The sequence below is a fragment of the Protopterus annectens genome, chromosome 8.part0 (genome assembly GCF_019279795.1).
Source record: "Protopterus annectens isolate FY-2018-M chromosome 8.part0, PAN1.0, whole genome shotgun sequence".
NCBI lineage: Eukaryota > Metazoa > Chordata > Ceratodontiformes > Protopteridae > Protopterus > Protopterus annectens.
In genome coordinates this window covers 893,764,734-893,776,806 of record NC_056741.1, presented here as the reverse complement: position 1 = coordinate 893,776,806, position 12,073 = coordinate 893,764,734, and the positions used below count along the sequence as shown (strand labels likewise).

At 43.6% G+C, this 12,073-nt stretch overlaps 1 protein-coding gene across 2 annotated transcripts in view; it reads right to left on the bottom strand.

Annotated features, from left to right (window-relative positions):
- LOC122809139 (NXPE family member 4-like) overlaps positions 1-12,073 on the bottom strand; it is an 820,377-nt gene that overhangs the window by 152,571 nt on the left and 655,733 nt on the right. The window lies entirely within an intron of this gene.

Below are 12,073 nucleotides of genomic sequence, written 5' to 3'. Positions count from 1 at the left end.
CTCCCATGCCACTGGGTGTAAGGACAATCTTCCCCCGACTGCCTCCAGAGTAGGACAGTCAGGCATCCCCTCAGGGCTGCTGACTGGGTCTATCAGAAAAGGGTTCCCTAGACCCAAAATTCCTGGGACCCCCTCTATCTCTAGGTTGGCATCATTCCTGTCCCCCTCTGCCTCTGGGGGAATAGTTGTCCTGAGAATCCTGGGAAAACTGAGATTTTCAGAACCACATCTTCTTCTGCCCTCTTTGATTCCTAGAGAAGGACTGCTGAGGGCTAGAGAAGCGGATCCCGATGGCAGACAAAGTCTTCCCATCCTTTTCGCTCTGGACAAGTGTGTCACTTACTGTCTTCCCAAAAAGGGAAGAACCATCGTGGGGATCATTGATAAACGACGCCTTGAAAGGGTCCGCAAACTGACACAACCTGAGCCAGGCATGATGCCTCATGGCTATGCCTGTCCCAGCCACCCTAGCTGCTCCTTCCGTGCCATGGGAAAGGAGCCGCATAGACGTGTTTGAGACTGACTTCAGAGTAGACATTTTCGCAGAGAACAACTGTTTGTCCTGTGGTGATAAAGACTCTGGGGGTGACTCAGTGAATTCTGAAGGAAGGTCTCGCTGAAGCTGAATCACATGTGTCAACAGTTCATCGCATGGATTGAAAAGGTCGCTGAGGAATAGACGCACTTCCCAAACCTATCCACCAACCTGGACTCCTTGTCTGGAGGGTGGACTGAGGAACTCTCCTGTGGTGATAAAGACTCTGGGGGTGACTCAGTGAATTCTGAAGCAAGGTCTCACTGAAGCCGAATCACATGTGTCAACAGTTCATCGCATGGATTGAAAAAGTCGCTGAGGAATAGACGCACTTCCCAAACCTATCCACCGACCTGGACTCCTTGTCTGGAGGGTGGACTGAGGAACTCTCCTGTGCTAGTTCCTTCTTGGTGGCCGCTGCAACCAACATAGCATCAACTGGGGCTCCTTTTGACCAAGGTTGCCTGTCGAAAGGGGGTGATAAAATTTTGTCAAGACATTTGGGGATGGGCTCTACGGTGTCAGGCTCCTTCCATGCCCGCAAGGTGATAAGGTAAACCAAGGGGTCCGCTGGCGGGGACACCCAGGAAGTAGATGGGCCCATGCCAAAGGCCTCCAGGAACACTGACTCATCCCCAGAAGGTTTTGGGGCTGACCAACCTCCCCTCTGGTGGAGGATTTCCATGATTTCTCCGAAGGCGACGTCTTCGGGAGGTAACCTGGGGGAAACTTCTTCTTCATCTAAGTCAGTGTCCGCAGTGAGGGACTTGGGGGAGTCCAACTGCCTCCTTTTGCACCTGCACTTATGGTGACAGTGACCCTCTTCAGTGGGGATCCTCTGGCATGGGCTGCCCCGGAGACAGGATGAAGGGAGTCATCGCCAAATCCAGGGGGGCCTGCGTGGAATCCGAGGGGATGGGCTGGGGTCTCAATCCCAGGGAGAGAACCCTCTCCACCACTTCAAAGGCCGAGGGAGAGCAGACTTCCTTAGCACCCAGCAAGGAAGATTCCCTCCCCGGATCCAAAGCGGGGACAGGAGCCGAAGCAAGGGTAGCCTAGGTCCGAGGAAACTTGTCGGATCCGAAAAGGTCAGAGCCGAAGAATCCATTTCCTTGGGTCTGACTCCCTGTCTGCGGCTCTGAGAGTTGCTCGGATCCAAACTAATCAGATCTGAGGAACTCAAGGTAACAGCTGGAGTCGAGGTTGGAGGAACCATTGGCACCGAGCTACCAGCTCCGAAAATCCTCGGATCCAAGAGCCCCGAAGCCAAAGCATAGATCGGGGAAGGAGCGATGGGGAGGAAAAAGGGCATGGAGGTCCCACCTCCAGAGGGAGAGGGGTCTGGCAAGACTCCCATCTGTATTTGGGTCTGAATGAATCTCTGCATCATCCTGCTCATGTCCAAGTCCGATAAACTCCGAGTCGACCTCAAAGTAGCCACCGACTCAGATCTGGCTGGGGATCTGGAGGAAGGCCTCAGGTCCGAATGTTCGAATGGCTCCAGTGAGAAACGAGGAGACCGGAGCCGTGGAGAAACTGGCCTCATGGATTTAGAAGGGGGACTATGAAAGAGCTCCCTGTCCGGGGTTCTCTTGCGAGGTCTGTCCTTTCTCTTGTCCCTATCCTCTTTGCATCTTTCTCTGTTTTTTCCTTGTCAGCCATGCTGACAGTAGATTTGTCTTTATTAGGCCCAGCACCAGAAGAAGAAGGAGTTTGAATCCCTGTTTGGGTGGGAGGTTGATCACTAAATAATGAGGCCATGGCAGATTACAGCATGGATGCGGAAGAAGGCCTTTGGCTACTAACTTGGCCTTCCAATCCCTGAGGGCCCTACGATTGAACCTGGTGCAGATAGCACATTGAGTGGACAAATGTGCCATTCCCAAGCAAATCATACACAGAGTGCGACCATCAGCTGGGGAGAGCTTATGGCCACACTCTGTACATTTCTTGAAAACAGATTTTGGCTATTCAACCATGGTCCTGCACCCAAAAAGAAAACACTACCTACCAGAAAAAATGCATACAAACACATGTAGGGGAAGGGCAGGCCTAACAACTACTCTACCAAGTTTAACAAAACTTTTTTTTTTTTTTTTTTTTTAAAACCGACGAACAAGCGATACACTAAAAAAGGGGAGGAAGGGAAAAAAAATCACTCAGACACACACGAGTTTAATTATTAATAACACTTACTATCCCTGAGCTCAGAGCAAAGGAGACCACGATGCACACTACTGGTGCGGCAAATGAGATCTGAGGGAAGATAGATGGTAGTGCATTATGGGTAAGGGGAGGAGCTCGGAGCTCGGAGCTTGGAGCAGATGCTAGAAAAAAAGTTGCTGGCTCAGATCCAATACGGATCTGTATATCCACAGGTTGCAGATAAAATGAAGTTAACTACTTCAGATGACTAGTTATTATTGCAAAAGAGAAACCATGCAGAAGGTGGAGAAGCCACAGTACATGAAGACAAGCAGAAAGGCGTCAAACAAGGAGTTAGCAATGATGTCAAGAAGGGGAACAAAGGCTTTTATAGCTAAAAATAAAGGAGGCTGGCCTAACCAGGGTAAGCAAAGAAGGGAAGGAAATAATGAATTGTAAGGAAAGAACAAAGGAAATGAATACTTCACCTCAGTCTTCACAAACGAAAGGGAGCGAGTGTCATAAGAGCTAAGTGGGGAGACAAGTTAGCACATTTCAGGAGAAAACTGGAGGAAGTGGAAATTGAACTTGTTACCCTGAAGGAGGATAAAGCACAAGGACCATATGTACTGCATTGCTGGATTCTCTGGAATCTAATCAGTGAGTACATCTCCTGAAGAAACATCTCTTTACATCACTGACCATTTCAGAAGAGAATGAGAACTCTAAGCCTTCTAAGGTGGAACAAGAGTGCAAGAATGGAAGTAGGCAGAAATCTGGTAACTTCCAGCCACCTAACTTAGCAACAGCAGCAGAATGACATGGAGAGAATCCTGAGGCAAAAAGAATGGTTGCTGTCTTAGAAGGAAATATTCTCCAGGATGATAGTCAAAATGAACAGAAGTTGCTTTCAGCCAAACTTCTTTGAGTTTCATGACTGGGTAGTAACAGAATTTGACAGCATAGTACCACTAGATGTCATCTATCTAGATTTCAACTAAGTCTTTGCTTTGGTCCTGCAAAACAAACTGCTAGGAAAATTGAGGTACTTTAAGATACATTTGAAAATGTGGAGCTAGGCTGCTCTAAATTTGTAGAAAGTAAGACACAGGAAGTTGTAAAGAGTAGGATGATATCAGGAATAATGGCAGAACTATCTAGTTGGCCACTGCAGGCATTAATCCTGAGTCTTGTATTCTTCAATGTGCCCATTTCAGACATATATAAAGGAATCAGGAATATAATCACCCCCTTCAGTGCCAACCTAACCATTCAGTAAAAACTGCAGAAAAACCCAGCCAACTAGAGTTTTCTTTGTGTGATACTTTAAAACAACTGGAGAGGAAGCCCTTGTAATATATGCAACTGACCCCTTAAGGGTGTCAAGCGTTTCAGTATACAGCTTCCGAATACCCATAACTTCTTACTTGTTAAGCCTTTATGGATACATTCAGGCTAATAAAGCCAAATCCTACTAAAATGGATATGTATGTTTCAGCTTTTTTATAGACCTCGTCAGCACATCATAATTGGATTGGTTGGCTATACTTTAGAAACTCTGGGTCTTTAAACCCAGTTGATGTTCATTAGCATTAAAGTATCTGTAAAAACTGCTAAAAAACCCAGTTAATCTAGAGTTTTCACTGTGTGACACCCAAACCTCCTGTAATGGAGGCCTATGGGATATATCCAAATGACACCCTTAAAGAAGTCAAGTTTTTTAGCTAAACATCTTCTGAATGCCGATGACATCTTACATTTTAAGTCTTTAAGGAAACATTCAGGCCAATATAGCCAAACCCCACAAGCTATTGACATCAGTACTTGATGTCCTTAAATGGTCATTTGCATATATCCCATGGGCCTCACTTCATCAGCCTCTGAATTTACCACAGTTTAAAGACAAAGATGACTTTTCTACATCATAACAGATATATTTCCCATCGTCTGTATACATACATTTTACTGGCAGAAGATGAAGACCAAAACATTCTGCATGATTGTTATACCTTGCATTCTGCAGCTGCTCAGCTCCATGCTCCACCCTCCAATTTTTTCCCATACCACTTCATTCTATTTATTCCATTCCTTTATAAAAGACTGAGTTACAATTTGCATCTCTGAAGGAGATTGTAATCTGATCCTTCACATATTAAGTTTTCTTTCCCAAAACCTCAACAGATACCAGTTATATGTAGTACAATGTAATTGCTCGAAACAAGCATTTTTTGAAGGGTGCAAGTCCCCCTGCACCCCACATGAGAACTTGTATAAAATAGACAACAATGGGAAAGGTGACAGCTCTCTAAAACAGCCCACAATGGTCTAAAGCAATTACATACTTTCTTTTAACATGAGAGAGGAAATGATTTCTGAGATCCTATGTCTCTAAAGTGCATAGGGGGCTGTAAATTTTCACAGTGCTCCACTCTCAGAAAGCTCATTCTACATTCCTCCATGTTTTCTTTAAAATAAAACAAACATCTGTCATTTAGCATGAAATTTTAATCTTTAATTTGAAAAGATTATGCTCCTGTTTTTGTTTACCAATTATATTGCCTCACATTCATCCTTTCTTTATAGGTTCATAGGTGTGTACTAGGCTAATGGCCCTGGAGCCTTTTACATGCCTAGCCCATAGGAGTACCCTGGCATCATGCCACCCAATCTTAGTTCCCAGAGCCTTTGTCGAGTAGATCCACTGGAGTGATCCCTGGGGTGAATTTTCTGTTTTCCATCCACTCATCAAGATTTCTCTTGAAGAGGGCCAGTGAGGCACTCTGCTTGACATGTATGGGAAGCCCATTCCATAGCATGGGCAGTCTCTGGGTTATGAACCTGTACCTCCAGCTTGTTCTGTTTATTGTGATAATGAGATTGAGGTCTCTGGAGCATGTAGTGCGGAGGAATTGGGATTTCTTTAGATGTAGCATTTCTAACAGAGCTGGGTCAGACATGGCTTTGTAAGTCAAGCAGAGATCACCTCTAAGTAGACGATATGAGACAGAGAATAGTTGGTGTTTTTTGAGTCTATCCATATAGGACAAGTGTTTAAGGCCTAGGATCCTCTTTGTGAGGTACTTTTGTGGCCTTGGCAGTTGTTGCAAGTGTCTAATGAGGTACATGCCAAATAGGGCATTGTACTGGATGATTGGCCTAATGAGGAAAGAGTAGAGGGAGACAATGACTTCTTTATTCCTGGATGCAAAACCCTTAGTAATGAGATGTGCAACATAGAAGGAATTTCTGATCACAGTGGCAATGTGGTGGTCAAAACAGAGGTTGTTGTCAACCTGTGTTCCCAGATCTCTTATAATGCCTTCTGTGTTCAGTGGACTATCATCGATGTGGTAATTCATGGGAACCAGGTTTTTCCCAAAGGGGATGACAACACATTTTTTGGCATTCAGCTTAAGGCCATAGTACTAATACCAGTAGTTGGTCTCAGAGAGATCTTTCTGTAGGATGTCAACATCACTTGGAGAGTTAATTATGGCTCCCAACTCACAGTCGTCTGCAAACTTTGTCAGTCAGAGTCCATTTGTTTTGGCCTGGACTTCGGAGAAGTAGATACCAAACAGGACAGAACCCAGGACTGAACCCTGTGGGACTCCACGCGTGACTGGTCGGCAGTCTGACTTGGAGTCAGCTTCTTTCACACTGTGGGTTCTATCTGTGAGCCAGTTTGCAACCCACCTAGTGATACAGGGGTTGATGCCTAGCTTAGTGAGATTTTCTATAATTCCTGAGTGGGGAATGGTATCACAGGCCTTGGCCAGATCAAGGTAGGCTGTATGAACCACTTTGCCTTCATCCACAGCTCTGGTGACTGACTCAAAGAAGTCAACCAGGTTGAGCAGGCATGATCTACCCTTCACAAAAATCAAACTGTGTGGGATCCAGAGTTTGGAGATTCCCCTATATCCTTGTTTATTAGGTCTATGATGATGCGCTCCATAGCTTTGTATATCAGACTTGTCAGGCTAATGGGGCGAAAGTTTCCAGAGTCTGCAGTTGCTCCTCCTTTGTGGAGAGGGTTGACTGTAGCAGTGTGCCATTCAATAGGGACAAAGCCTGAGGTGAGGCTGTGATTGAACAGGACACACAGGTGAGGTCCCAGCTCAGTCTGTAGGTCATGTAGAACACAGCCAGGGATATTGTCAGGTCCCATAAAAGCTGTATTCTTGGCCTTGGATAGTGCTGTTTTAACCTGTGCAGCAGTAATACTGGGTGCCTGGCAATCTACTGGTATTTTGATTGGTCCTTGGGGGGGGGGGGGTAAAGTTGGTACTGAATCTGTCGGCCAGTATATTGGCAATATCTGTTGGCTCAGTATAGGAGATGCCATTGTGCAAGAGCTCCGAGCAAATCTGGGTATTGCCATGGAGATTCTTTACATAACTATAGAAGGCCTTGTGGTTGTCTTTACTATCTGGTGAAATTCTGTTTTCATAGCTAGCTTTAGAGGACTTGATGAGGGATCTCAACTTTTTGTTCAGGCAGATAAGGGAGTTTTTCCAGTCTTGGGACTTCACCTTATTTCGCATCAGTTTTTTCCTTCTATTGTAGAGTTTGTTTATGGCAGGGGACCACCAGACTGGCTTCTTTTTTTTGGAATAGAGTGTCTTGGTTCTGTTGGTTATGGCGGAATCCATGCATTTGTGTACGTGTTCGTACAAAGCATTAGTGTATGATTTGGCGGTCATGCAGCTGTTCTCCAATTGCATGGGTGCTGCGAAGTTAGCCACCTCTGTTTTTAGGAGCCCAAAGTTAGCTTTGGAGACTTTTTTCATGGTGGTTACCTTTGCGAGGGGGGGTGAGTGGATTTCCAAGGTGATTAGTTTGTGGTCAGAACTAACCAGGGAGGAGTTGACTGTTGGTAAAGAGCAATGGTCACCCATGTTAGTAATGACCAGGTCAAGGATGTTGCTACCTGTAGTGGGGGTAAGAACGAGCTTGTCCAGGGCATTGAAATTAATGAATTCCAGGAAACATTGGGCAAATGTATTGGTAAATGAGTAGTTTTCACAGTTAATGGAGGGGTTGTTGAAGTCACCCAGTATGAGAGTGTTAGGTTGGACCCTAATATTCTCCAGGGTGCTTAGGAACGTGGAGTGTGAGTCTTGGGTCGTGGTTGGGGACCTATAGCAGGCTATGACCTGAATTGTAGTCTTACCCAATGTTAGCTGTACCTGAAGTATCTCTGATGCATTATGTTGGGCTATCAGTCTTGAGGTGTGCGCATCCTTTATGAATATGGAAACACCACCGCCTTTGGGGCATTCCTGCAAAACTGTTATTGTTGATTGCATAGGTTTCTGCTCCTCTACCTTTAATAGCCAGTGTTTTAAATCAGATGTACCTGTTTGCTGAAGCTGTTCTAAACTACAGAGAGACTGACCTACTGCCTACTGTGATATTGGGAAAAGATGTGTTTATTCTCAATTTATCTTTATATCATTTTTCCATAATCTGCTATTTCTCCTGAAATGTGAAGTATAAATAACAGTAGGCTACTCATCTAGTCCCCATACATCCTACATTATATCTACTTCATCATCCTACTTACTGTCTGTACCCCTACTCAGCTTAATAATGCTATCTCTGTATGTCCACTAGAAATGTGCTCTGTAATCCAACTAAGGCCTTACCAGTGCACAACTGAATAATATAATAACCTTACAATCTCTGAAATCAATCCTCCCTTATATTCCCAGCAGCTATGCTGAGCTTTGTTACAGCCTTTTCAGACTACCCCTGATTAAGTGGTACCCAAGAATAAATAACAAACTCCTTTTGCATTTCTATAGCCAGAATCTCACCTTCAAACATACACTCTGCTCATTATCTCAAATGTAGCACCCTACATATCCATCATTAAACTTAATTTGCCAGACTTTTCAGGTCTCATCAATTTCCAGAGTTTTGTTACCATCCTACATCATACCCAGCCAGCTCAGCATCATCTACAAATACATTTATTTTGCTGTACACCCGCAAAACTCTTAGACGCATATATATTAAACAAAACAGGGCCCAACACTGACTGTTGTAGCATATCACTTACAAGTCTTCTTACCCCTGAAGGTAGTTCTTACTACCATCCAATATGTCTTCCTCTTTAGTCAGTTCTCAACCCATTTAACAAAGCTGAGCCCCAAACCAAATTTTTAAAACTTATTCAACAGTCTCTTAAGAGGCACATGCAGCTCAACTGGACTTCTTCACAGTAAGGAAAGGGTAATAGGTTAGACTTGGAGACTGCAAAGTCATCCCTAGTGAAATGGTTTCCCCTGAGTACAAATGACTTGTGGCAACAGTCAGCTGTAAGTAGTTTTCAGAGGACTCTCTAAGGTCAACAAAGACTAGGATGAAGACCCAAAAGTTGACTGGAGCAAAAGGACATGAGTTTAAGTAAATACTCAGGTCTCTAACACTTCAGGAAGAAGAGGAGATAAGTGGAGCTGAAGAAGAAGAATGACAGCATCTGAAAACAATGTGTGTTAACTACAGAATAGTTATGCAGCTGAGCCAGATATGGAAACAAGGTACATTGGAAAAGATGTTGATGGAATGCAGAAATACAAGACGTGATCTAAAGAAAGAATGTGTGAAGGAAATGGGAAATAAAAAATATAGATCGAGATAAGAATAAATGCTTGTTGACTAATAAAAGGGTTGAGAGAACAGTTGCAATGCCAAAGGGCTAGGCATCAGTGAAACTCACGCACCATCTGGAAATTGACTCACCAGAAGGAAGGCCGAATCTTTATTAAATTGCAAGGCAATAAGAGAAGGATAATGAAGAGTTATCAGACACCATTCATAAGGAATGCCAGCAACAATCTGCTCACCAGTCCTAAGGACTTTAAAGCATATAGAAGGACTACTTCAATAAGCTTCTAAATGAAGAAAACCCCAGAAGAGATGTACTGTCCTGTGCACAGCCTGTAGTGAAAGAAGAACCCACTCTAGAAGTATAGGTTCATAGATGTGTACAAGGCTAATGACCATAAGAGACCTTTTAAGCCTAGCCATGCATCCCAAATCCATGACAAGTTCTGGTACTCTTGATATGTGCAAGCAGAGGCTTGGGAGATGAAACATTTACAAGCAGGGGCCTAGAAGATGAACCATTTACAGACTGCCTGTGTCCATTATAGACATAGGTGCCAAACCAGGGATGAATTTCCTGTTCTCCATCCAACTGTTACACTTGAATTGTGTTAGGTAGGATGGGAACCCCGTACCAGAGAAGGAATAGTCTCTAGTATTCATATTTGTCTCTCCAGCAGGTCATATTTATATCACAGGCAAAGTTTATGTCTTTAGAATGATTAATTCTGGTGTTGTTTGTTTAATGGATATGCAAGAGTCAATCAGCTTGGGGTTTGGCAATGCCCTGTATGGCAGGCATAGATCTCCCCTCAACAGTCTGTAGGAGACAGTATACAGGAATAAAGTTATAGGCAGTCTGCATATGACATGCTATTTATGCTCTGTATTCTTTTAGTGAGGAACCTCTGTGGATGCTCCAGTTGTTGGATGTGCCTACTTAGGTACATACCAAAGGGGGCATTGTACTCAACGATAGGTCTGATGAATGTTGAATACAGTGGAAAAATGACCTCCTTAGACCTAGATGGCATACTTTGTTTATACGTTGCACAATATAGTAACTACTGCAGACACATGATGGTCAAAGGCTAGATTACTGTGTTCCCAAGTCCCCTCCCACATTCCAAAGACATGCTGTAGGTGGACTGGACACTCTAAATTGGCCCTGTGCATGTGTGTGCCTTCTGTGAAAGGTTGGGCACCAGGCTGGCAACTCAACACCGTAAAACTCCACTGCCACTCATGAGTGGACAAGTGATCTGCTGTGGTGACCCCTAACCAGGAAAATAAGAGGAAGACTACATCACTATAGACTCAACCGCACTTCATTCTTCATTGTTTCATCAACCCATTGTATCTCATCTCCACCTTCCTTATTGCATTCCCTTCTGTTAAGAAACACCTTAAACATATTTTGTATGCTGTCCGTCCACCTAAGATTAAATGTATAAACAAATGATCGGGCATGTCTGTTCATGTCTTTTCATTATCTTCTTTCTCCTGCTCGCTGTGTGGACGTTTTAATAAGTAAAACGTTTGTCAGACCATCAAGTGCTCCATGTTAACCTTCTGCTGTGTCTGCCACACAATTTTCTTTTATTTTAGTTTTGTAGTATGACACCAGTTACTCTGTTAAGATGTACATTAATGATACTGAGAGATAGAATCCAAGCACCGCAGTTTGTTCATATGTGCATTAATAATTAAAGACAATGGTATCCAAGCACCAAATAGTTTTCTCACTGTAGTCTTGCATGCTACTACTTGATGTTAGTCACATGTGACTCACAGTTTCTTTGCCGTGTTTACATTTCCAAAGAGGCAATGCCAGTCCTACTTGTGTATGTAATTTTATACTTAATGTGTAGGACATGAAAGTGCTTTTATGTTGCATTTTTTTACTTTTGTTAAGTATGGGTAATACCACTGTCACTGATATACACATTTAAAAAAATCTTGCGGTGAATAGCAGTTAAATGTTACTGTATTATGGTATCTCTGAAAGTGTTGCCTTTTTAGCCTTGAGATCTTCTCTTTAATATGCTATAGTTATTATCAAACAATTAAGGTCCACATATTTTGAAGCATTTTAAATGATTATGTTCATCTAAGTGCCACGCAATACTAGTGAAAAAGCCACAGCAAAGAAACCAGCTAAATTCTATGGGCTTTCAATATTGACAACGCAGAAGACATAGCAGGACCTAATGATGCTTGGGTTTATATCATGTGATTTAAAGTTATTGTTCCCCTGACTTCTGATGAACTTCCAAAAGCTCTGGTAGTTTTCTTCTCTACCCAACTGCATATTTTCAGACAACCACAAATGTGATCCTCTGCCAGGTATATCCTGTGGATCCTCCAGAAGTCTTCTTCCTGGTAATCGATGGTTAGAGCCCAGGGAACAAAAGATTTGATGGGGAGTTTTGTATAAGGAAGAAGCCACTATGAATGCACGGGCTGGATAAGATTCCTAATTGTTAGAGTGACTTTTACAATGATACCAATGTGCCCCATGTACCCATTTGCCCTCTATGTCAAGACATGAATGCTGTCTCCCCCTCAGAGAAGTGGTTTGCAGTGGTCCAGATCATCACCAGTGGTTATAGAGGCAGGCATTTTCCCCAAACCCACCCCCTGGGAGAGCCAGTGATTGCTTCATCCTATCCCTCCTAGCAAAAACTGCCAGCCACCCAAGTCCATTCCCAAACTCTGGTTAGTAGTGTTGCAAATGGAAATCCTGCATTTGTACCAGTGAGAGGGCTCATGTTTTAG